Source organism: Vicugna pacos, chromosome 16 (genome assembly GCF_048564905.1).
Source record: "Vicugna pacos chromosome 16, VicPac4, whole genome shotgun sequence".
Taxonomy (NCBI): domain Eukaryota; kingdom Metazoa; phylum Chordata; class Mammalia; order Artiodactyla; family Camelidae; genus Vicugna; species Vicugna pacos.
In genome coordinates, this window is record NC_133002.1 from 38995060 (window position 1) to 39021531 (window position 26472).

The following is a 26472-nucleotide window of genomic DNA, read 5'->3' on the forward strand; positions in this document are numbered from 1 at the left end:
GGAGGAGACCCAGTGCACATTCATCACACATCTTAGCCACTCCCTCCGGGACAAGGAGGAGAGAGGCCAGTGGGTACCAGCCACGCTTCCCCATTGTTCTCCAGCAGGCAAGACATGAGTCTGCTCTGTCTCTGATTGTTCTGCCTTTTTTACATCCATATTTTCTGGATGCCACACTTCCTGAGGCACAGGGACGCTGAAGATTAGAATGAGGCTTGGTGCCATCCAGCTGATGACAAGCCAGACAGAGGCTAGGGAACTCCAGAATCCTGCCCTCCTGACATCCCTCTTTGCACTGCGGGGTTTCAAACAAGGGAGTTATTCCTAAAGAAGGAAAATGAGATAGGCAAGGAACAGCCTTTCCATAGCTGGGAAAGTCCCTGATTCTCTGGCGTAGGATCTCACTACTTAGTCATGCGTGTGCACACACACTCACACCCACATTTGCACGCCGATAGCTTCTGATTCTAAGATGGCTGAGTCAACACAATCGTTCTGGCCTGGCTGTAGCCACAGAAGAGGTAGAACAGAGAAAGCGTGGTTGAGCCTGTCCGGAGGAGTCCAGCCCCGCCTGGCCTCCTTACTTCCTCACGGCCAGACTGCAGGGGGAAGACCACATATGTGGCTTGAACTGCTCACTCACAGTGGCCCTTCCTGCCAGTCAGACATGGCCCAGTGAGTGTCCTGGACCCTGAACTGTCTTGGGTGTGAGTTAAGAAGGGAATGAGCAGAGGTGTGGGCATGTTGGGATGTGCATGGGTGGGCTGCCTCCTCCACAACCAGCGTATTTATCTCTGTATCCCCAGCACCTAGCAGAAACCCACTGAGCAGTTAGCCTGGGGGACAGAAGTCCCAAAGAGGACCAGGTGACCCTCTTCCTACCAAAGGCCACTTAGCAGAGCAGATGTGTTCTGTGTTGACCCAGTGGGTAGATGCTCCAGAGAGACAGATGTCAACTCAATATATATTTTTAAAATGCTTTTAAGAGGCAGTTTATTCCAAACAGGGAATCATCTGCTTAGAGAAGTTGTGATTTCCCCATCACTGGATGCTTTCAAATAGAGGGAGAAATGTTCTAGCAGGGAGTCAAGGATTAGAGGTTTGGACTGGGTGGGTTTTAAGATTTCACAATCCCGGGGTTGAAAGATTCTATGAAAGGTCCTTTTCCGCTTACGAAAATTATGTTTTATGCTCTCGAATGCCCTACTCCTTCAGCACCCTATACCAGCCTGTGTACTAACTCTATCTGTGGCAGCCAAAGGACACATGTGTCCCAGTCAAAAGCCACTCTCCATCCAAGGGAATATACATTCTCCAAACAGAGGACTGGAATCTTTTTTTATTTTTCTTTTCTTTCCTCCCTTTGGCAAAGCGGAACCTGGGTTGAGCCATTAAGCTGCTTGCTCGTTCAAAGCTTGCTGACTGTCTAGCACAGGCAGCTGGGGTGTATTGGTTGGATCCCAAATAAATATTTTATCTCCAGCCTCAGCAGAGGTGGAGAAATGGGCCTTTCAGAGATGAGCGGGCTGTGGGGCTTCCTATTGGCAGTGCCGACTGTTCAGAGGAGAGAGGGGGACCTGTCATTCACTTGGGTCATCAATCTTGAAGCCCAAACCACTCGGAACCCAGGTCCCCTAGAGTCAGAAATTGACAAATGGCAAAATAAACTCAGCACGTGCAGATGAATGAGGAGGGCCCCCAGCTATTAAAAAGCCATTGGCATCTTCCTGCCACCGCAGAGCCGTGCCATCCTCAGCTGCCGGTGTGGGCAAGGCACCCAGCGGGGCTCAGACAGGCACCTGCAGTAATTAGCAGCCAGTCCCCGGCGCCAGGGGCTGGCTCACTTCCCAACCCCATCACCCCTGTGGGAGGCTGTCCCCAGGAGTCCCCAGGCCCTCAGAATTAAAACAGAATAATCAAACAGCAAAGATGAGAGCCCATGGGAAAAGGCGGAGGGGCTCAGTGATGCCAAGAGGTAGTAATTCACTGGCAAGGCCCCCAGAGTGCAAATGGAAAAAAGAGTAAGTGAGAATGTCGAATGCTATGACGAATGGTCCAAGCTTGGTCAATTTGTTCAGTGAGGGGAGGACAATGAGAAAATTAATGAAGTGTGCTTCTGTTAAGACGTCCAAGTCCTGCCTTGATTTTGGCCTTGTGAAATGGGTATGTGCGTTACCTCCAGAATAGTGATGTCTTAAATATGTGCGTGAGTCAGTCCAGGAAGCTGGGGTCAGCAGACAAGTGCAAGGCAGAAGGCATCCTGTCCCCAAGTAAACAGTGAGCCCCAGGGGTTCTGCCTGATGGAACAGCGTGCCCCGCTGCCTCCTGCTCTGCACAGTACCTAGAGTTGGACTCGCGCCATCATGGAAAGAATTTTCCCTCTCTAAGGCAGCTCACCCTCAAAGGGCCCACACAGCCAGGAGCACAGGCTTCTCCACAGATGTCCTGGGCTTTCAATCACTTCCCCAAGTGATGTTTAACCTCAGGGTGATGGGGACAATATGTGATCAGAGTCCTTCTTTCTCTATCCCCCTCTTCTCTCTGCTGTATCATTCCTTAGCTCAGTGCCTCTGTCTGCCTCTCCCCCTTTCTCTGTTCCTCCTGACCCCTGGCTCTGTACGTCCCACCACACTGACTGACCGCTGCAGGGGTGAGAGCAGTGCGCAGTGGAGGGGCTTTGGACCACCCTGAACTGAATGAGTTGTCTATCCATCCCCCTAGCTAACAAGCTATCCATCCAATCTGCCCATCTGTCTATCTATGTGTGTCTTTGCCCTCCTGTCTTTGTCTCTCTGACTCTCTCTCAGAAGAATCCAAGGACCTTCAAATGAAAATATTGAAAAGCTATCACAGTTTCTAATCCAAGGCCATCTTGTTTTAACTGGGCCCCAGAGAGGGTAAGAACTTGCCCAAAGTCACAAAGTAAATCAGTGCAGTTAAGGAGAAAGTTTCCAGAGGGTGGTCTGACCACCCTCCACTACCTGTAGGGGGTGGTGCCTGCGAGCACAGATCAGACTATTAGCATCAGATGGTCCCATCGACCAACAAGGGCATCTGGTCTAGACAAAGCTTGGGTGAGAAACCCAAACTGCATTATTTCCTGGTTAGGGGAAAGGAGAGGGAGAAAGAGGGGCCAGAGGAGAGAAAGAAACTCTTTGGTATCTGTTTGCTCTCATGGCACATCTGCATATCCAGGGACATTAAAAGATGTCATTTTGAGGGGTAACATGGGGCGTAGTGTGATATCAGAGACAGAACCAAATTAAAATTTAAAAGAGAAACGTGTTTGGCATCCTCAGTGTAAAATGGACCTTGTTAAGGACAGGATGCTCCCTAAGAGTCCTGGGAAGACCTTGGAAGGCCTGGCCTCAGATTCACAGTGGCCTCCTGGGGTGCGTGGGCCCCAGGGGGTGGCTGAGAAAGGAGAGACGCCCATCCCTGCCCTGCGGCAGGCACCCTTCCCCAGCGAGCTCCCAGTAAAGCCCAGACTGCAACCCCCAGGGTGGAAGCAGGCAGGAATCATTCCAGTGAACAGTCTGCTCAATTTCATTCCGCCCATGGCTCCACGCCTCCCCTCCTCACGGTCATTGCCAGTTACCCAGCCTAGAAACATGTATGCCCTTCCTCAACCCACACGTCCAAACTTCCACCCTGTCCCCTCTTCTCTGCCCACTGGATTGTCTCAGAACTGCTGTTCCCAGTCCCCTGTGGGGTTGAACCTCTTCAGTCCTCTCCTCTGCCTCGGGCTGACTAGCTCCCTTCCTTGAGTCTTCCTGCCTCCAATGTGTTCCTTCTACAAGTATCTGTAAGTGTGCCTTTCAAGACTGGAGTCTCAGACTAGATTTCGGAGAACCAAGCAGGGGCAGGACTAGGGTTAGGTGAGTGATGTGGCTCAGGAGCAAGATTTAAGGAGGCACTGATGCTCGGGCTCACAGGAGCTCAGAGTCGGGTCCTGAGATTGAAGTCCTCCTTAAAGGATGCCTCACCCTAGCCCCCACCCCGAAACAAAGTATGAGTAAGACAGAGCGGTTCCTGTCTCTGCAGAGATTAACTGCTAGGGAGAGAAAGCAAGAATCAGGTGAGTAAGCACACAAAAAAGAAACTGGGCCAGTGCTGGGAAGGAACAGTGTACACTTTGGGGGATGTGGAAAGCTTCCCTGAGGGATGGCATTTGGGCTGACAGCTGAAGAGGGAGTGGGACCTGATGAGACGAAGGCTAGGGGTGATGGAGGGAAGAACAGGCGAACGTCTGCTGGTGAAGGGCACGGACACGCATGGAGAACCAAACAAGGTGGTTGGAAGAGTGGGTGTGGCAGCAGATGATGGGGCGGAGAAATGGCTCCAGGCAAGAAGTGACAGAGTCCAGACAGGAAGCCATCTGAGCCATCCTGGTGAGAAATGGCGGGGAGCTCAGACCAGAGTGGCATCTCCAGAGGGGGAGAGATGAGTGGACAGCTTGGAGAAGATACTTAAGAGGTAAAACCAACTGTGTTCAGCTGCGATCAGGACAGTCGGGGGGGCATTTAAGAAAGCTTGCTGATTGATCGATGGTTACTCATTGGCGCTAATGGCTTTCATCAAGGGAAAAGATCTCAATAAAAACAAATGTTTAGTCTCTATAATAGAAGTGTCAATGGGCCGTTAATGAATGAATTTGCTAATTTCTCTTCCTGCTGCGGCACCGTCTTGGGGGAGAATGTCTAGGACCCCGAGTTGGAGCTCCTGCTTTTCTTTTCAGGCTGTGGCCCGGGTCACTTGATTTTGAGAACCTTGGAAATGCACCCCAGGGGATGGCATGGCGCTCGCTCCCCCGTTGCATGCCTACTATGTCCCCATCTCCAAAGAGCACCACTCATCAACCACACCCCGCTCTCAGAAGTCAAGTGCCTTTAAGGTATGGGAGCAAAGGCACCTCACTGGGAATAAGAAGGAATTAAAAAACCAACCCCCCCCAAAAAAAATTCAGCTTGCTCATAGCACCGCATCTGATGCCGTGCACAAGGCAGCCAAGCTGGAGGCAACTTCACACACTCCCCTCACCTCCTTTAGCCCTTAGCAGCCGTCCCCAGTCTGACTCATGGCTTCAGTCTCTGACCTACTCTTAGCTGCGGGGCCCATTCTTCGATCCATTCTTGACATCCAAATACATTATTCCTTTCTTCCCTCTGGCCTTGGACCTGTCTCACAGGGCACCAACTTCTCTCCCTCTGCACATCACTCCTCTCACACTCCCAGAAGCAGCAAAAATAAGCCCAGAGCCCTCCTCTAAGTCTATGCTAAACCACCTCAACCCTAGAGATCTGGCTCCTACCCAGCCCAGAGACCACAGGAAGAACAGAACCTTGGCCCCATTTAATGGATAATTCATGGCTTTGGCCTCATCAAGACCGGGATTTTAATTCTGACTCTGCCGCTTCCTCGATGTCTGACCTCAGGCAAGTGATCTGACCCTCTCTGGGCCTGCCTTTCTGCAAAGGAAGGTTAATGCTGACCTCAAGGACTGTTGTGGTGAAGAAACACCTCCCATAGCACAGTGCCTGGTTCATAGAAGGTTCTCATCGAATGAGTGTCCCCCTTTCCTCTCTGTAGTTACTCTGCATCTTGGGAAGGCAGATCAGGATGGTGATCCCTGTTACCCTGCTTATCAACAGCATTTCAAGATCAGCAAATGTTGTGGGTGCCTGTGCTGTGGGACAGTTGAGCTGAGCTGGGCAGCCACACAATTGGCCTCCTAATCTCTCTTTTTTTTTTTCACCCCAGTAGAAAACAGTGGGACCAATGAAGGCTGAAAAATGGCCCAACCAAGGCTTGGGCAAAATGAGTCCAAAACAACAAGCCAGAGAAGCCAGTGTCTAAATGTCACTTAGAGTTTTGTTTCTGTTTTACTGAACTTCAGATTGAATCATGGCTCTCACAGCTTTGTTCCAACCCTAACCAAACTGCTTTGGGTAGATCCTCAGGATTACAGTCTCCTTTATGGTCCGCACCCCAGAGCTGGTCAAGTCTTCACTGGTATCTCCTCTGACCCACGTAATGATGCTGCTGTTGAGATGAAGTCATTGTCCTGCTTCACAGGTGAGGAAACTGAGGCTCACTGTGGTCAAGAGACTTGCTCCACATCACACACTGAGTCTATGGTAAAGCCAGTCCACAAACTGGGGCTGTAAACGCCAAGACTTTTCTTCTTTTCCTTTTTCTTTTTAATTCCTGCTGCCTCCCTGGTTCTTAAACCACTGACTCAGAATAAAACCAGAATGTCAAAATGCTCTCAGAAGCCTGGCCAAGCAGATGGATGTCTGGGTTCATTCCAGGCCCAGAAGAACCCAGGACACCTTCCGTTCCCTCCCCTGCCAGCTTCTCTCCCTCCAAAGTCAGCCTAGCGGGGAGCCTCATGAGGCCAGTGGGGGGGGCCTCTGAAAACTCTCACCCAATTACCATTTTAATTAACATCAGATTGACATAATGACAGACTAGCTCTGGAAGTCTAAGCTGAGCGGCACTGATACTCATTTGGGGGCTCACAATTGGAGAGGCTCTTTTCTAACCAGCTCAAAGTTTTGCTAATCATTCAAGGACAAATGGTAACAATCATACAGTCCAAACGTAAAACAATAGGGTGGAAAATTGCTATTCTAATGAAGATTCTGGGGCTGATTGCGGCCAGGACCACACACCCTAGCCCAGGCTGCATTGGCCACCGTGCAGAAGCAGCCTGTGTTCCTTGTGGTCTGGGATGTCTACTTGACTGTGACCATTCACACATCATTCATTCATTCACTCATTTTTCACACATTCTTTCACCACTTCTAATTATCTTGCTTCTATTTTCTTACGTATTCATTGGCTTATCCTTCATTCATTGATTCACTGTCATGCTCTTCCATTTATTCACTCACACATTCATTCATCCAACAAATATTTTAAACATCTCTGTGCCAGACACAGTTCCTGCAAGTATCTGCTGGCATCCACTTCAGTCCTCGAAGTCACTGGCTGGATACAGAGGAAATGCCTGCCCTTGCAGTTTACAAAACCAGATGAGGGTGTTATCTTTCCAAGCCAATGCCAGAGTAAAGAAAAGAAAAAGAAGGAGAAGGAAAGTCATGTTTAGTTAAAGTATGGATTCTTTTTTTTTTTTTTAAGTATAAATTCCTAATTCAGCATCTACTTAAGAGCCAGCGGCTTCTCTTCCTTGTCAGTTTCACGTGAAGGCTTCTAGCATTTGAATGGGACCAGATGTCAGGTGGAACCTACTTTAGATGTGAGATGTGTATCCAAGGCTCAAATACCGTTTAGTTTCACAGCAGTGTTAGTGGTCAGGAGCACTAGGTAAGGTCCCTTCTGGTGAGGCTCAAGGGCTATCTTCTGACATCTCCAGATGTCACCAGACTCCAGATTGTGACCAACCAGATCCTTTGAATTGAGATCCAGGAAGCTTCTTTAACCTGTTGGTGATAGTTTTAGCATAAGGCATTTAAAGCTTTCTAGTAGCTGGTCATATTAATATGCGATAGTAAGGGATCAGCAGAAAGTTGTATACCATTGGACATTAGCCTACCAGTGACCATCTCATATGGAGTGAGTTTATGTTTCCCAAAGGGGGTACTGTGAACAGTTAGCAAGGTCAGAGGCAACACCTTAGGCCAAAGGAGTCCAGTAAGTTTCAGCAAGTTTAGAGATTTTAAGTTTGAGGATCGCATTTGTCTTCTTGACATTACCTGATGATTGAGGGTAATAGGGACAGTGATAATTCCAAGAAGTTTGCAAGATTTTCATTAAGGCTCATGTGATTTGCCCAGAGAAGTGGGTATCTTGATCACTGGTAAGAGTGGAAGGTATACCCAAAGTGGGAAACATTTTCTAACAGTTTCTTTGCCATTGTGAGGGCATCAGCCTTGTGGCAGGGAAATGCTTCATCTCATCCAGAAAACACAGATACAATCACAAGAACACATTGATAACCCATTCTAGGTGCAGCTGAATGAAACCCCGCTGCCAGTGCTCCAAGAGTCCAGAGGGAGGAGGAGGTCTGAAGCCACTGGGAGCAAAAATAGTGTTTCCAGGGTTACAGACCTGACAGGTCAGACATTGGACTGTTTTCACAAGCTGATCAGTCTCCTCACCAAAATCTATTCATAATTTGTGCCATCTTAGACACGCTGTGGTAGAACAAAAAAGATGAGATTTGCCAGGGAGACATGATGAACCAAGTGGCTGTCTTGATTTTCCCAAACCCCAACTGTTTATTGAATTTACAACCACTGTTTGCCCATCTTAATTTCTTTGACTCAGGAGCAGGCTGTTGCCATGTTACAAGGACATCAGTGTGGCAGATGCCTGGCAACAAGGGCTCATATTTTGTAGAAGCAGAATGGACTTTGCCCACCTGTGTTACGGTATTTATAGACTGTTAGTGCTGCCTTCTCATGAAAGCTAGCCGGGATATTTCCCTGATTCTCAGGTTCAGTCCTTTTAGTGAGGTGGGAAGCCCCAGGAAAAGACCAGCAGGACCCCCAGGCAGGGCCACTATTCTCCTGCCAGCGCCATCCAGTTCCCTAGCCCAGCAGTATTGTCTCGCTTTTGTGCTTCTGTAAAACGACTTGCTTCTAGGAAAACGGAACTTACCCCTAAGATTCTATTGGTTCCCAAAACTCACTCCTGATTGGTCCATTTATAACACCTCATTTGCATAAAGCTCACTCCTGATTGTTCCGTTTCTGTCACTCCTGATTGGTCCATTTCTAACACCTACTCTGCATATGATGTTGAAGAATGTTGCAAAGTCTTAACTGGCAGCCTATAAAAGCCTGTGTAAACCTACAAATGGTGTCCGGAGCTTGGAGTGTTAATTCCGCTGGGCCCACCAGCATAATAAACCTGAGTTCTCCAACCCTCCAAGCGTCACTTGTTCTCCCTCCAGAATCTAGGTTGCTGTAACACTTTGCTATAACGTTAGTGTGAGCTTCAATTTTGATGACAATTTCAGAAGGTAAGAGAATGGTAGTAAGAAGCTCATCTACCTGTTGTCCATGTTTGATTGGGGTCCCAGAGGTTGTAAGAAAATCCCTCTGTTTGCATAACATCCCCCAAATCATGGATGATACCAAAGGCACACCGACTGTAAGTGTAAATATTAAGAGTTTGTCCTGTTGAGCTGATTAATTTGTGGGAGATTTTCCCTCTCGAGAAGTTCACTTGGGGTATTCACAGCATAACCAGCATGGAAATTCTCTTTCTCGTTTTTTTTCAATATGAACTATCAACAAACAAAATTAGATCAGGATTAGACAACAGGGTGTCTCATAAATCAGGACATCATGTCACAAAATGGGACATTATTACCTCTCAGTCATGGGGCTGGCCTTCATCAGTAGAGAGAGTAACAGAGCAGGATTAAGAATGTTGCAGTGTTTAAGATGCAGATTAGGTGGTGAGAGCAGAAAGATCTCATAGGTAATGAGTCTGCTTGCAGAGGAATGTTGGGTCAGTTCAGAAGTAAGAAGAATGGACAGCACGAGGAGTTTTTAAATAAACATAATTTCTAGGGTTAGATCTGCTGAGGCTTCCACTAACTTTGCAGCTGCAGCTGTAGCCTGAAGACAGCTGGGGTGGCAGGAGCAAGTGAGTCAAGCTGACGCTGTAATGGACAACAGGCCTGGGTTTATTACCATCATCTTGATGCTCCCAGGGCCTGGTCCTCTCGCTCATGCACAGATAAGGTGAAAGGTTTGAATAGGTAGGTAGCCCTAGGGCAGGAGGTTCTTATTTTAGTCTTAGAAAGTTCTGCTCATGTTCATCTTCCCATGGAAAGGGGTCCAGGGACAGAAATATTAGTGAGTTCACAGATTGGGGAAGCTAAGAAGGAAAATTTTTGTATCTGTAGTCAGCAATAGCCAGTTTGGTCTAGAAATCCACAAAACTGTCACTTAGTTGTGGGTCTAGGAAATCCTTGGATTAATCCTTTTTGGAGAAAGCTGGATTCCTCCAGTGCTTACTTTATGACTAGGTAATGAACGGTGTCTGGAGATCATTGCAATTTTTCCTTACAACAAGTAAATGGAATCCTTTATGGATGTCTCTTTGGTAACTGGGCACAGCAGGAGGTCATCTACTTACTGTAGAAGGTCGATTTCCTGGGACTGGAGGGAGGGCGCTGACATCTTGGTGGAGCACTTGGGAGAAAAAAGAAGGGGCCTCAGTGACCCCTGAAGCATGACTGTCCAGGTTTATTGTTGATGGTTCCAAGTAAAGGCGAATAGATACTGGGTGTTGGGTTCCACAGGGATGATGATGAAGGCTGAGCAAAGGTCCACAACTGTGAACCTTTTTGAGTCTTGGGGAGTTTGTAACAAAAAGGTGTTCAGGGTTTGGAACAACTGGGAAACAGGGAACAACTATCTTGTTAACAGTTCTCAAGTCCTGGACAAATCACCATCATACCCATTAGGTTTCTGAACTGGGAGGATCCGCGTGTTGCAGGAGCTGGTCCGGAAACAATTAGCCTCTGGGTGATTCAGTCCTCAGAATGCAACAAGGTGTGAGGCCTCATATGGCCTTAGGCTTTAATGAACAGGAGGCAATTTAAAAGAGGTTTATTCATATCTACCTGAATCTTTATAAGCTCTGCACTTTGTAAGTTCCCAATGTCAATGTTAGAAGTAACCCACAGATTTTTGTGCATGTAGATTAAATTAGGGGACTTCTGTTGGAAATCTAAATCAAGGACAGATTGTAAAGAACATAAAAGATCAGGTTCAAGTTGGTCAGAGAAGTCTCCATTGGAAGCAAATTGTGTCTGCGCTTTTCATTTAGAAAAGAGAGCTCTACCGAAAACATTGACTGGGACTGTGTCACACAGCAAGAAAGAATGCTTTTCAGTAAAAGGTCCCAGAGTCCTTTGTACTGGTTGAGATAGAAATTCTCTCTAAACTTATTAGATATACCAACTATGGAAATTTTTTTTCACTCCCAGGGATTTGTTGTCCTACAAGAGTGGGTTTAAAGTAGAAAGCATAATTCCAGTATCAAGTAGAATTTGGCAAGATTTCCATTAATTTTAATTTTAGTTTCCCCATGACTATTTAAGGAAACTACTACTAATATTTTACCAGAGGGTCCCTCAGGGTCCCATCAACTCTGGGAAGAACCCATACGGAGGCTCTCTTGGGGGTAGATACGGGGACACTCAAGTTGAAGAACTTCCATATGACCTTTGAGCATCAGTCTTTGGGCCAGCATCTTGATGCCTTTGATGATAATATCAGTTGTAATTTTTCCTCTTTTACTTCTTATTTTGTTTACTTGTGTCCTGTCTCTTTTTCTTAATGATCTTGGCTAAAGGCTTATAAATTGTTTATCTTTTTTAATAAACCAGCCAGCTCTTGGTTTCATTGATCTTTTTCTACTTTTTCTTTTTGGTCTCTATTTTGTTTATTTCCACTCTGATCTTTATTATTTCTTCCCTTCTGCTGACTATGGGCCTTGTTCTTCTTTTTCTAATTCCTATAGATTGTAGGTTAGGTTGTCTGAGATTTTTCATTTCTTGAGGTAGGCTGTGTCAATATAAACTTCTCTCTTAGAACTACTTTTGCTCCATCACATAACTTTTAAAAGGCCACGTTTTTATTTTCATTTGTCTCTGAGTATCTTCTGATGTCCTCTTTGATTTCTTTGTTGACCCAGTGTTTTTTTTTTTTAGTAGCACATTGTTTAGTCTCCATGTGTTTGTGTTTCTTCCATTTTTCTTCCTGTGATTGATTTCCAGTTTCTTACTGTTGTGGTTGGAGAAGGTGATTGATATAATTTCTATCTTTTTCACGTGTGGGGAATTGTTTTGTGGCCTAGTGTGTGACCTATCCTGGAGAATGTTCCATGTGCACTTGAAAAGAATGCATATTCTTCTGTTTTGGGGTGGAATGCCCTATAGATATGTATTATGTCCAGCTGACCTAATATGTCATTTAAAGTCACTGTATTCCTTATTGATTTTCTCTTTGGATGACCTGTCCATTCATATAAGTGGGGTGTGAAAGTCCCCTACTATTATTGTATAACTGTCTACTTCTCCCTTTGTTTCTGTTAATATTTGTTTAAAAATGTTATTTCCTCTTCTTATATTGATCCCATTATCATTATATAGTGCCTCTCTTTGTCTTTAATTATGATCTTTGTTTTAAAGTTTACTTTGATATGAGTATTGCTACCCCAGCTTTCTTTTCTTTCCTTTTCTATGAAATACCTTTTCCATCCCCTCACTATGTGTGTGTGTCTGTAGCTCTAAAGTGAATCTCTCATAGGCGGCATACAGATGAGTCTTGTTTCTTTTATCCAGTCCACCACCTATGCCTTTTGATTGGAGCGTTTAGCTCACTATCATCTAAAGTGATTATTGATAGGTATGTACTCATTGCCCTTTTGTTGTCTGTTCTCTGGCTGTTTTTGTAGTTCTTCTCTGTTCTTATTTTTAGTCTCTTCCCTTGTGGTTCGATCATTTTCTTTAGTGCTATGTTTGCATTCCTTTCTCTCTAGTTTTTGTGTATCTATTTTAGGATTTTGATTTGTGGTTACCATGGAGTTCACATATGATAAGCCATAACTATATCTACTTGTTTTAAACTGATAGTCACTTATGTTCAAACACATTCTAGAAGATCTACATTTTTTTACTTCCCCCTGAACATTTTGCGTTTTTGATGTTGTGTTTTATGTCTTTGTGCCTATTCCTCATCCATTTATTATAGATACAGTTGGTTTTACAATTTTTGTCTTTTAGCCTTTGTACTAGCTTATTTAAGTAGTCGATCCACTGGCTTTACTATGTATTTTCCTTTACCATTGAGATTTTCCCCTTCTTTTAATTTCTATTCTTATTGTAACCTTTTCTTTTGCTTAAAGAAGACCCTTTACCACTTCTTGTAATGGTGGTCTACTATTGATGAACTGTTGGTTTTTGCATATCTCAGAAGCTCTTTATCTCTCCCTCAATTCTGAATGATATCTTGCAGGGGTAGAGTGTCCTAGGTTGTAGGTTTTTATCTTTCAGCACTTTAAATATGCCATGTCACTCCCTTCTGGTCTGCAAAGATTCTGCTCCATGTTCCCTTGTGTGTGACTCTGTTTTCCTCTTGCTGCTTTTGACATTCTCTCTTTATTTTTTAACTTTTGCCATTTTAATTGTGATGTGTCTTGGTGTGGGTCTCTTTAGATTCATCTTGTTTTAGATTCTCTGTGCTTCCTTTACCTGGATATCTGTTTCCTCTTTCAGGTTCATTTTTCAGCCATAATCTCATCAAATACATTTTCCACCTCTTTCTCTCTTCTCCTTCTTGGACCTTTTATAACACAAATGTTATTATACTTGGTGTTGTCCAAAAGGTCCCTTAAGCTGTCCTCATTTTTAAAAACTTGTTTTCCTCTTTGCTGTTTTTATTGGGTGATTCCCAGTATTCTATCTTCCAGATCACTTGTGTCTTCTTCTGTATCACCTGATTTGCTGTTAATTCCTTCTAGTGTATTTTGCATTTCAGTTATTGTATTCTTCAGCTCTGTTTTTAAAAATATTTTCTAGTTCTTTGTTGAAGTTCTCACTTGTGTTCATCTATTTTTTTTCTCAAGTTCAATTAGCATTCTTATTACTGTTTCTTTGAATTCTCTATCAGGTAAATTATTTATTTCTATTTCATTAGGGTTTTTAAAGGTCTTTTAAATTTCTTGTTCTTTTGTTTGAAATATATTCCTCTAACCTTCTCATTTTGTTTGACTCTCTCTGTCTCTTTGAAATTAGGTGGGGCAGTTACCTATCCCAGTCTTAAGTTGCGTCTTTTGTGTGGGAGTGTCTCTATGCGTCTGTGTGTGCCCAGTGGCTTTAGTGGGAGAGCTGGATCTCAAGTGAGCAGAGGTTGCATCTTCCCCTGGGGTGCACTAGCAGCCACCTCCTTGGTGGCAGGTAGGACTAGAGTTGCAGGGGCTAGAGCCAGAGCTGGGGATACTGGCGTGAACCCATGCTACGTCTTCCCCTGGGATGTAATGGTAGCCTTAGCAGCACTGGAACAAGAGGGCCTTAAAGTCAGTCATAGGCTCATCTCTCTTCTGTTTGCATGTTTGGATAGTAGATGAATCAGTGCAGGGAAGACTCTAGGAATGGCTGGGGAAAGTTTGTCAGCAGTTTTGTGGGCTTTTTTCTAGCTGAGGATTTTGAATATCATTCTTGGGGTTTTGCCCTTCTGCTTCCCACATCCATTCTGGGGCTTCATCAGGTCCTACCAACATGTGCACAAAGATCTGGTGGCCCAGGATCACAGGCCTGACTCTAAATTCTTAAAAAAAAAAATTGAGGATCCTCCCTAGGTGTAGGAAATGTCATAACTATGACCCTTACTTAGTTCAGTCTTTCACCAAAGGGTAAAGGATATTCCTAAGGAGGTTCGACTGCAAACTTGGATGGTTTTATTTTAAAAAGTGAATGTTTAATAGTCTCTTCAGAGCGGAAAGGCAGTTCAGACGAAGAATTAGGAAAACGTGAGTACTCAGATAAAGGACGGAGGGGAGCGGCAGGCATCACATCAGTCCTATCATCCCTTGTTTTAGGTGCCCCTTGAATCTTTAGTCTTTCATTGGAACTTTGTCACGAGCCTTTTAATGAAGACATTTTGGAGTCCTGAAGTCTTTTGGAAGTTCTGCTTACCAATTAAAATAGGTATCCCATTCTATCTAATTCGGGAGCCCTTTCTTTCAAGCACACTTCTTAAATGAACCATCTTGTCTAATGGGAACGTTCCTTCAATAGCTATTGTAATTTTGGGTTGTTTTTAGTAATATTTTGCCATTTTTGTAGATACTTACAGCTTCTGGGATTACAGTTCTTCAACAGAAAATAAGCAGGTCTGCTGGAAGGTGGTGCTCTTGACTCTTTAGAGATTAAAGACTCCATCTCTTCTAGTTAGCCTTTGTCGAAACAAAACAAGACAAATAAATGTGTATGCCTTAACCCTCCAGCAGTAACTAATTACTGAAGCCTGGCCAAGAAAAAGGCCCTGTGCACACCACCAACCATCCCCGATATGAAGCCTGGGACTGGGGGAAAGTATTGAACCAGTGAATCTCTAGTGGGGAACCACAGCTGTCACCAGTGTTGCCCAACGGGGAATTTGGGGAAGGATTCCCAACAAATGGGCACCTGGCTGGAAAGCCAGTTAGATCAGGATCTTGATGCAAAGAGGGCAGAGCTCAGAACCAAGAGGAAGTTAACCAAGGCTCTCAGAATTGGCAAGAAAGCCAGTGAACTCAAAAAGGGGCTTGTGGGAACCAAGCCCATGTTTCTTTTAGCCCCCAAATGCCATCAGAAGTTTGCTTTAAGACAACATGGTAAAATGATTATAACTCAATAAAAAGTGTTAATAAATAAATAAATAAATAAATAAATAAATAAATAAATAAATAAATAAAAGAAGTTTGCTTTGGATCCTGTCGCTGCCACCAAATGTGTGAAAAAACAGAATTCAACAAAATTTTAGGATTCTAACTGGCTTTATTGAACAATTCATGAATCAGGCAGCATTCCCGTCTAGAGAGTAGAGGGAAGCTCCACGGGGCTACAGAGTGTAAGGTTTTTAAAGGCAGGACAAGGAAGTCATAAACAGGAAAAAGGATTATTTCAGATTAGGTCATCTTCCTTTGGGAAAAAAAAAAGGGTCTCATTAGGTGCGTTACCTCATCTGCCTTGGGGTGATGGAGAGGGCCCACGTGACAGACGACCTCATCGGTGCTGGCCAGAAAAATTCCTGACTGACCAGTTAACACTACGTTTCTGGAAAGGTGTAAGCTTCAATTAGGTTAGGTGTTAAGCTCCAGTTTTGCAGAGTGGCCTAGCATAAGTGACTCCATCTTGAGCCTTTTTTTTTTTTAATAGTAGTCGCAATATAGTCATGGGTTAAGGGAGGGATGTCAGAGGGCAACTCACTCAGGGAAGGGTCTTGACAAAGATGAGCGTCCAAGATTAGCAAAAGAGAGTGAGGAAGAGCAGATACGGAAGAGCACTTCAGCTACAGCCTGGTCTGATGGGGACGCGCTCAGAGGCTGCAGGTGAGTCGGAGGCACAGAGAGGGGCTGGTGCTTATCGGGTCTTGAGTCCCTGGTGAGTGTGTCCTTCATAAACAGTAGTTCTCAAACCCTGACCTGCAGAAGAATGTTACCAAGCTAATCCAGATAGCTGATTTTTTTTCTCAACTCAGAGAGGAAAACAATAAGGAGAAGGATAGGATTCTTTCAATTAACGTTTTCCTTCTTCCATGTATGTTTCTAAACTGTTAATGTCTCTTACTCATCTAGACCAGGGTCTAGTATGAGAACGTATCCAATTAAGCACAGAATTATGTATTTATTATTTTGGGTTGCAAAGTCCAGAGCTCCATGTTTCTGGCTGCTGTTGGCTCATGTTTTCCTATTGTTGCTATACAGGACAATCTCCTAAGGAATGCCCAGAGCAGGCAGGAGTTCCAAGTTCTAGTGTTTAGATCCCTCATTACTACCAGTCTCAGGTGGGTACCGATTCTGAGATCTGCCTTGTGAGAGCTTTAACATCATTATCGTTGAAGCTGGTCCTGAGGCTGGTCATGTGTCAATGTCTTTCTGTCTGTCCATGACCAATGGTTGTGAACTATAAGTCCAAGTCATTGTAACTACATTTAACAGATAGGGATCAGTTGAGTGGTGCTAGAGTGAACTTCCCTGAGCTGGTTTGGACTGATGTAGTCCGGGGTGACCTGGGTGCACTGGGTAGATTCGGGCAAGTGGAAATTGGACTGAGCTGGACAGAGTCAAAAAGTACTGGAATAGAATGAGATTAACCAAACTGGGCTAGGATCCTGGAGGATTCGTTGTTTATGAAACCCAACTCAAAAACATCCCTAAGGCTTTTCAGCTAAAACTCTATGGCTGGTACCCCTCCCCACCAGACATAAGCCAAATGGTCCAGCTCCCTCTGCCACCTCCTCCCCAAGATTCATCTTTTATCAGAGCTTTAGAAAATACTGCTGCCCACTGCAAACTTTCATCTCCTAGCCACAATTCCATTTGATCTGGATGAATGAATTGGTGGAGGGATGGGGGATAGGAGGATGGGGGTACAAAGACTATGGCTGAGAGAAGGCTGATGCTTACCTGGAGTATCTCTACCACTCCCCCCAGTTCTAGCCAAACTCCTGATGTTGGCGTCAGCGTTATTGTTAGGGTCAGCCTCGGAGTTTGCTTAGACAAGGTGTTAAGTTTGATCCCTAGTTCCTCCCCAATGAGGGGAGTTAAGGGGTCCACACAGGGCACCTGGCTCCGTAAGGCTCACTCCAGTTTCTGTGCTGATGCTTCACGGCAAACCACCCTCACCTTGCTATGGGAGCCCATGTCCTGAACATTCCAGAAATTCAGGGCCAGTACGTTCCATACACACTCTCTTTCCTGAACATTCTTGGGCACTTTCCTTGTCGTCTTTCATCTCCCACTCTCTTTGTTCCCTCCTTCCCCACTCATGTGGCTTTCTCACTCTGCTGCCTTCCTCTGTGGACATCAGAAGGGCTTTCCTGATTGTTCTGCAAAAAATTGGGTTGATGCTCTGTAGTTTCTGGACTTCTCTTAGCCCCTGCCATCCATCCATCCATCCATCCATCCATCCATCCATCCATCCATCCAACCATTTAATTATTGCCAATTTTCACCCAGGGCATGAAAGATAAAGACATTGTTACTCTAATGGATAGAAGGGAGAAAAAGGTGGTGATTATTATGTGTGTCTTGTCAAGGATCTAAAAAGCACTCAATAATTTTTTGAGTTATCTGCTCTAACATTATCTTACATGTGACAAAACATTGTAAGTGAATGTTTATCCCACATTTTAAAGATGAGCACACCGAGATTCACATAGCTAAGAAGCACCAGAGCCATATTCAGACCCGATCTGACTTCTTTTCCTCACACTACACTGAAGCATCCTGCCCTCCCTACCACCTGTCACCTATGACCATAACCCAGAGGTGGACCCAGGTCTGCCTGTTTCCTGGTGTGCCCACCACTGCATCACGTTGTCTTGACCTTTGTTGGAGAATAAAAACCAGTCAAAATAGTAAAGGAAAGGCACACAGGAGACGGAGGTTGGTTATTGAGTTAAGCTATTTTCTCTCTCTATCTTTTTAAAACATAATTTGGTGAAATTAATTTATGTGCATAGGTCCAGCCAGTACCCTCTGCATGTTAAACTCTGCCCTGGATCTGAGCCGAAAAGGAAGCTTATGGGAAGCAATTCCTTGAGGCTGCTGGATGCACGTGGCACTGTTCTGACTAAAGGTGGGAGCCACAGATCTTGAACTGGTAGGATTTGCCTTTGGCCCCAGCTGTCTTCCCAACCTGACCAGGAAGAGTTTAGAAGTGACATTATCAGCATGCTGACATCATATGCAATTAGAGATATTCTCATGGGCTGAGCGGCCCGCCAGCACCCTCGTTGCCCTGGCCTGGCATTTGATCCAACACCTGAGTTGACTTGGCCGTAGTAGATTCTAGGGTTGCTACCAGGCCAAGTCAATCCAAGCTGGCCCCCAGAATTCCTTGGGCTTCCTTGGCTAGCAGGTCCTGATGTTTCTGCATTAAATCCATTTAGAGTAAATCATTTATCTGATCTAATGTTCCCCATCTGCAAAGGCCTGCATTTCAAATTGTTTTTCTAATCGGATTGTTTTATTACTAACTTTATTGGATTAATTTTTGATTAATGTGCCTGGGACCCGCTGGGAGCTTTCCTCTTTTCCTCATCACTTGAAGAAAATACAAAGTTGAGAATTTTCAGAGAATTGGGTCTATGCTTGCCCAGAGTGATGTATCGTATGGGAGAAATCACCAGGCTGGTGCTGGGGAAGAGAAGAAAATATAACACTGAAGGGAGGCTTAAATGACCATGGGCTGTCAGCCAAATAGAGCAAGATATTACATAGGTAATAATAGCAACTTCTATCATTATCTGAGTGCCTGCTGGCTCCAGCACCACTCTGAGAGATTTAGCATCAAATTCTAGTTTTTAGAACAGCCGCTGGAATTAAAATATCTGGGTTCAAATTCTGGCTCAGCCACTTACTACTCATTGACCTTGGGCACTGAGTTACTGACCTGCCTCTAAGCGGACTTCCTTGTGGAACTCTTAGTCCAGTGCCCAGCACATAGCAAGTGCTCAGTAAATATCAGCTATTGTTATTGCTTTCTGGTCTGCTCCCATCCGCTAAGGTAAAGATTGTTATCTACGAAGACTCAGAGAAATCAACTAACTGGATCACGCAGCTAGGAAATGGTAACGCCGGAAGACAATTGACCCCGACCTTGAAACCAGGTCTACCAGATTCAAAACCCAGCACTCTCTCCACAGCATTGCAGCTTCTCTTTTCCCTTTTCTATTTGAAAGTATTTGAGGGCCGACCTATCAAGTCTATTATCACCTTCAGCATTTTCTCATGCAACCCTTTGGTCTTCCAGAATTCTCTAGGTGCTCACACTTGGCAACTCTATGGGGTAGGAGCATACATTCCACATCTTTATAGATTCCTGTGTCCCTGCCACACAGCAAGATTCAGAAAATAATGCAGCAGACACTGGCATAGCTCTTACTCTGTGTTGGCTGCTGTTCTGTTTCATGAATATTTACCCATGTAATCTTCACAGCTCTCTGAGGCTACTGGTATTACTTCCCCTTAGAGATGAGGAAACTGATGTACAGAAAGCTGAAGAACTTGAACAGAGACATACAGCTCACAGGATAGAGTCGGGATTCAAAGTCTGGGCTCTGCTATGTTCTGCATTTGATAAAGCAAAAGAAAGAGCTGTCAGAACCTGACCTTGAGGAAAGTTCAATCTTGTACGGATAAGACCTGGTCCAGACACTGTTATTTATAATTTACATCCCACCCACATTGCAAAAGGAATGTTAACAGGCTACCTTTAAAGAGCTGAAAATGTGCACCAGACACAGCGCCCTAATGGTCCTGTCTTGTCAAGCCTGTGAGGCAATGCTCAAGCCAGTTCTGCTTCTGGAACACCCTTCCACCTGGACGACGCCCCAGTCACCCATTAAGCCTCACCTACTGTCCCAGCAGGATCTGAAGTTGTGAGGGTGACTAGTGACAACACGGCGAAGCTAATGCGATTAAAAGATAATTTTTATTTATTGCACTCCAAGAAGAGGGGGCATGCCATGCCACACAGGGTCACATGGGAAAGCACCAGGTTTGGGCAGGAAGAAGAGGAAACAAGGAGGAAGCATGACCCAGAGCCTGGATTGTGTTCTCCATGGGAAAGGCAGGGCAGTGCAGGGCAGGGGAACAGCTTAGGACTGGCTCGTTTGAATAATGTCGGCAGCTCCGGTCTATAGAAGTGCTCTCTTGTGGTCTGTACCTGGCCCTACGTTGGTTTCAGGCAGAGGAATATTGCCTCCTGGAATGTGAGAGCCAGGTAGAGAAAGTGGCTCTGAGTTTGGGCTCTGGATTGGCTAGTTTACATATGAAAGGTGTGTTTCCCAGACTTCTGCCATCGCTAAGAATTGACTAGCCTTAGGAGGGATAGCCTCTCTCCAGTCAGTGAGCTCACAAATGCCACAGCATCACAAATACAGAAAATGAGAAAATACAGTTAGCATTTTGGACCTTGGAAAGCTGTCCTCTGTTTCTCTATTCCTACTGTCTCCTACTTTTTTTTTTTCATTCCCATAGCATCTAGGGCAGGTCCCTGTTATGAGATTCGATTTGCAGTTATTCCTATGTCTGCCTCCATGAGGGCAAAGATCAGGTCTTATCCATCATTCCAACCGCAGTGTCTTACATGGTCCCTGGACCATGCTATGTGCTTGAGAAGCATTTGATGGTTGAATGAATGTGTGAGAGGAACCTGAAACGGACCAGAGAGCAGGGAAGCAGTGGTATCAGAGATGACATCATACCTGTCGCTCCGCTCTAACTTTAGCTCAGTGTGTCCTGGCAGTCCAGACAAAACTGAAGGAGATGAAAATGAAGACAAAGGAGAAGAAGAAAAGGACGAAGAAGGAGAGGAAGAAAGAGAAGGAGCAGCCACTTGGGTTCAGTTACTCCCATTGCCTAGAAAATAAGTCATTCAACTTTTCGGAATAGAAACATTTTTTCTTGGTACTAAATTCTGTGGGGTACTCGCTAAATTTGGTCTCATGGACAGAGCATCGAGCCGTAATTTAATGGGCAATATTTTGGCAGAAACACCTATATAGTCATCATGTGGTCATTCTGTTCCTTGAACCTGGATAAAATAGAAAGACTGTGGTTAAAACATCTGCAAAAGCATTCCCATGGGTATCTAAGCTAATGAAGGACAAACATCTGCTCTACCTCTGGGGATCTAACAGGACATCTGTAGCCCAGAGGAGTGTGTCGCTAACACAATGTATATGTTGTCTCTCTTAAATGTCACCCAACTCAACTTGCCTTTGACAGGAGCTGAAGAGATCTCTCAAGATCACAACTGAGCTCTTAGACAAGGATCTGGAGTACGACTGATCAGAAACTGAACCATCTGCTTCAGCTGCTGCCCTGTGTCCTGGAGGCAGAGAGCCTTCGAGAGCCTAAACACCCACCAGTCTGACATCCCAGGATTTATCATCTTACGCTCTTTTCTTGCAAGTGTTGTCTGAGCCCTCACTCCCAGTCATGTCTTTCTTTTTACTTTTTTTGGAAAGGATGACTTTACTGAGGGATAATTTATATACCACAAAATTTGTGCATTTTTAAGTGTACAATTCAATAACTTAAAGTAAATTTTTACAGAGTTGTGCAAACATCACCACAATCTAATTTTAGAACATTTCCATCATGCCAGAAAGAAACCTCATGCCTATTGACTTGCAGTCACTCCTAGTTCTCACCTCTGGTTCCAGGCAACTGCGAAGCACCCTCATCTTTCACTCTATCACTTAAACTCTTTTCTACCCAAACTTGACAACTCAGGCTGTTAGAGTTTTTTAAGCAAGAACATCTCTTTGCTTTTTATGGAAGTCAGTGTAAAAGAATGAAATTTGTTTTCACTTAGCAGGTGACTTGGCAAAACTGTAGCTTTGCATTAAGGTAGAAATACCAATAGCCAAATATGATAAGACCACAAATCTCTGTAAGTTAAGGTTATTCACTGACATCATTCTGATCGCCCAGCTGCAACCCCACTGTGGGGCTTGGACAAGTCACTTCCTCTCTCAGGGGCTCAGCTTCTTCAGCCAAGTGATTGCCAAGGTTTCCACCAGCTTTAGGTTTACCCGATTCTTTAGTGGAAGTGAGAGGGTTCGATACATGGTAATGAAGGTTCTTTTCTTCCTCTTAGTAAACTACCCTTGTTCAAAGATCAGCAAATCCGACACCTGCCTGAGAAATCATTTTTCACCCACCACGTTGTTTGTGGCTGGTTCCACCAGATGAGGCTTTTCACTGAAGGATACAATACTTTTAAACACATTTTAGTTTCTTTCTTTGTTTAAAACGTATTTTTCTGGGCAAGAGAGATAGGCAGCCTTACATGAATTCAAACAGCATGTGGCAGCTACACAGAAGTAAATTACTATTGAGTGCAAAGTTAGGATCAACCCAATGAGGCAGCTGATGGGGGAGAGAGGTGACCTTAAATGTAAATGGAAACGTGGTTCCTTCTGATTGGAGGAAAGCATCCTGGAGAGTGGAGGTGGGAAGCTCTGTGCCTGCCTTCTTTCTATTCCAAATCTTCACATTCTGTACACTGAGTTTACTGATATGATGCAATCCTGTGTTCTGCTAAAGGCTGAGAATGGCAGCCAGAGAACTTCTCCTAGGTTCTGCCTGAGATCACTAGTGAACTTTGGGTGAGCCCTGCATGATCATTTCCCCATTGTCGGGGGTCCCAGGCTGGACCTGTGAGCCAGGGGAGAATCTAAATCTTAGCAGAGGTGGAAATACTTTGACCATAAAAACTCACAGTCAAAAAGCAGATCTAAGGGTAAGGCAAGGCCATAAAATGTAAACAAAGACTGAGGCTGAAGATGACCCTGTGCATGAAGCCCACCACGCAGGCTGGTCCTTCAGAGCAAATCCCCCAGCCCCAGCCTACCAGCAGCTTCCCCCATGGACTTGGGGTTTGCAAGAAGGTTGGTCCAGAAGGAGTCAAGCATGTATCTAAAAAGGGAAGAAAGCAAGATCCTCCAGGAGCATTCCTGCACTCTAGCTTCCTTGCCCTGTGGAATAATATGGCCCTGGAGAAAATTAGAGTCAGAGAAGGGAATCAATTCTCTCAGAATCTCCTGGGTCAGTCATGTCGTTTGAAGATATCTGAAGCTCCCAGAAAGGTCACTCTACAGGACAGAGCCCTCCCGTAACTTAATTTCCTTTTGTTACATTGTGAGCTTCATTTTCTCCCACTCTCACTTCCCTTCTATCTCTTTCCCAGGCCTGCCAAGTCCTGTTTATTAAAAGTGTTGCATCCAATTTACCCAGCTTTTAATTAAGCTGTCAAGTTGAAACGGGATTGTCTCCTGGGAAGCAAAACAGAGATTTCATGGTCATTTAATTTTTGCTTAGGATTTAAAATCCTACTTCTGGCATGCTTAAAATTATTAATGAGATCCAGAAATTCTTGCCCATTTGTGTCCATTACAAGACATAAATCATTAAGCTCAATTAGGGGCAAGGGAAACTTGTGGAGTTAGATGTAGAGATTGTGTACAGTCACTACTCAAAGCAGCCAAGCGATGGAGGTGGGACCTTCCGGGGCTGGGTGGGGAAGAGGACAGGATGGGAGGCAGCAGATGGCAGAGTTTGGAAAGAAGCGATGGAGAGAACAGAAGGAGGGAACATTCAAATGGCTGAGTGGTCAAGAAATGGAGTTCAGATGGATCAGGGAGGGAAACAGGAGAGAAGGGAATGAGAACAGTGGATTACAGGGGATGAGGGGCACCACATCTCTAGTGATCACCAATCGTTCTGGTTTTCCTCTTCTTCAAACACAAGGGGAGATTATACGTCCCTGACCCCTGATTATATGTAACTATGTGAACTTCCTTTGGCCAATGAAATAAGAGCAGAAGTGATCTATGTCTCCTCCAGGTGGAAGTACTTAAAAGCTGGCATGTGATTCCCCTTGTCTTCTCCCCTGTTAGAGTGTGGAGATGGCGATGTCATTCACTTACCTAACCCTCTGTCAGCCTGGGCTCCTGAGTGACCAAGATGATCAGAACCCTCCAGTGACATGCTTTAAGTATGTTGTGTGAATGAGAAATAAAGCTGTATTGTTTTAGGCCACTGAGATTCTGGAAGTGTTTGTTACTTCATCATAACTCAACCAATTAGAACTGATAATAGGCGGATTGAAAGCAGAGACACCAGCTGGCCACAGGAAGATGCCGGGGTGGGGGGGAAGCTGGTAGGAACCAGAACGTGCTACGAGTACAGAGAGGTGGGAGGTAAAAATCTGAGCAATTTGAATTCCCAGACCCTGGACAGTGGTTTGCATAGAATAGGCCTGTGAAATGGAATCAAATGGAAAAGAATGTGAGTTGTATTTTTAAGTCTTGATCACATGCTTGTTGACATGGTCCTTGGGTTCCTGTTACTTCCCAAAGAGAGACTTCTGACTCCTAAATCTCTCCATTACCAGGTGTGTTTAGGAGAGGGTAGAGCTAGAGAGGTTCCCAACACTCACAAACTCGTCTACACCAGCCAACGTCCACCCTGAGCTTCTACTTTACGTCTCTCTCCTCAAGACCTCGCCTACTGTCCTCTAAGATCGCTTCCTCTTGCTTGGTCTTCCCAAAACCAGAATACTGGTCCCAAGACTGTCCACTCTTAGGTCCTGGGAGAGCCCCCCTGGGGCTGCTGTTTCCCTCTATTGAGACCTTTGACAAGACCACATAGGTAGAACAGACAACACGGCGCTTGGCACACGAGGAACTTGATTGACGTCTGTCAGCTCCCACCTTCCCTCTGGGAGGTACTTCTCAGGTCCTTTCCAAACATCCTACTCCAGGAAATCCCATCAAAATGGATTTTGCAGTTGGAAGAGAAGAGAGAGAGAGGTTGTTGGGGAAACCAAATTCAGTGTTTTGCCGCTTCAACCCAGACCAGCCTCCTCATAGGCAATAGGGACATTAATGTATGATTCAGAACAGACTTCTGGCCCAGACCTGTGTGCACAGGTCTCTAAGATAAACTAGGTCTGCTTTTTGTTCCTGTTTTAAGACAAATTTCTTGGGAAGTTAGTCAATGAGGTAGATGGGGCCCAGGTTTACATGAAAAGGATCACTTTTCTAATTCCCCAAAGCGACAAGGTCTCAAGTGTTGGGTGGAGCACAGTGAGAGCCACACCGAACCCAGGTCACTGTGGTTTACTGGCCACCACTGCCACGTGCACACAAACACACACATGCACACGTGCCCCAGGAGACCCCACTCTCAGATCCTCTGCCCGTGGCTTTCTCCCCATCAGAAATGTCAGGAAGCTGGGGAGAGGGCACATATCATGGGATGCCACAAAAACGTGGCCACACTGAGAGCAGAAGCTGCTTCTCAGTCTTTCCTTGGGGCCCAAGCACTGCGCCTCCATGTGATGGCCAGCGTGAACTGGGCAGCACGTCCGACTAGGATCTAGGTGGGGGTAGATTTTTTTGATCCTAACACCATCGAAGGATGGGGAGTGTGTTAGGCTGGGTCAGAAGAGAGTGGAGAAGAAGATGGAGGCAACATGGGAAGAGGGGTATAATCGCTCAGGAGTGCAAGGACGAGCCTCCTCTCTCCCTGCAGCCTTCCTGTCTCTGCTCCCCTGGGTACACGGTGGGAAGTGGTGCCATCACTATCTGAACCTGTGTCACCTGCAAGCGAGGCATCTGCAGTGAGGTGTTCAAGTCTCTGACTCTCAAGTTTCCAGGAGAGAGGAACGTAGAGCCCTAGCAGGGTGCCTGAAACACAAGAGGAGCTCGGTAAGTGGTGTTTTATTATGGACGTTAAGACTTGAATTACAATCCTGGTTCTGCTTCTGATGGCTGTGCCTTCTTGGACAAGTCACTTCATCACCTTGAGCCCTGGTCATTTCTGAAAAAGGTGGCAGTAATGTTGGCCTCTGTTGCCTCTCAAGGGTATTGTTAATATTGAAGTCAAAAAGGATATGAAAATGCTTTGTAAATTCTGAAGTTCAGTGGATGTGAAGGAATCTATTCCCTTTTTATAATAATCTTCATCATCAGTAGCAGCTCCACCACCATCACTGTCATCATCATCACTACCATTACCACCAACACCACCATCGCCACCATCCCCACCACCATTACCATCATCACCTCTATCATCCTCCTCCTCCTCACCATCATCATCTCCATGACTGCCACCACAACCAAGCGGCTCAGTGCCATCTTGGTTCCAACGGGTTTTCAGAAGTTGTGCACCTACAACTTCATAATTCCCTCCTCCCATCAC

At 45.1% G+C, this 26472-nt stretch overlaps 3 long non-coding RNA genes across 9 annotated transcripts in view; 2 read left to right on the forward strand and 1 right to left on the reverse strand.

Moving 5' to 3' along the window:
* Positions 1-24263, reverse strand: part of LOC140686314 (uncharacterized) — a 45806-nt gene extending 21543 nt beyond the window's left edge. For 6 of the 7 annotated variants that reach the window (XR_012060043.1, XR_012060041.1, XR_012060038.1 and 3 more), the window contains exons 1-4: positions 15959-16431; positions 15709-15805; positions 14842-14943; positions 7290-7445 (exon numbers count right to left, since the gene is read on the reverse strand). This is a non-coding gene — a long non-coding RNA (uncharacterized lncRNA). Of the gene's footprint in view, positions 1-7289; positions 7446-14841; positions 14944-15708; positions 15806-15958; positions 16432-24194 lie in introns of those variants that run through there. The other variant, XR_012060044.1, reaches the window with a different exon arrangement.
* Positions 18222-21838, forward strand: LOC140686315 (uncharacterized). Its single transcript, XR_012060045.1, has 2 exons — positions 18222-18331; positions 21487-21838. It is a non-coding gene; the product is annotated as an uncharacterized lncRNA (long non-coding RNA).
* A 155-nt stretch (positions 24264-24418) lies between the features above and the next one.
* LOC140686131 (uncharacterized) overlaps positions 24419-26472 on the forward strand; it is a 34359-nt gene continuing 32305 nt past the window's right edge. The window contains exons 1-2 of the long non-coding RNA XR_012059667.1: positions 24419-24555; positions 25804-25979. This is a non-coding gene — a long non-coding RNA (uncharacterized lncRNA). The remainder of the gene's footprint in view (positions 24556-25803; positions 25980-26472) is intronic.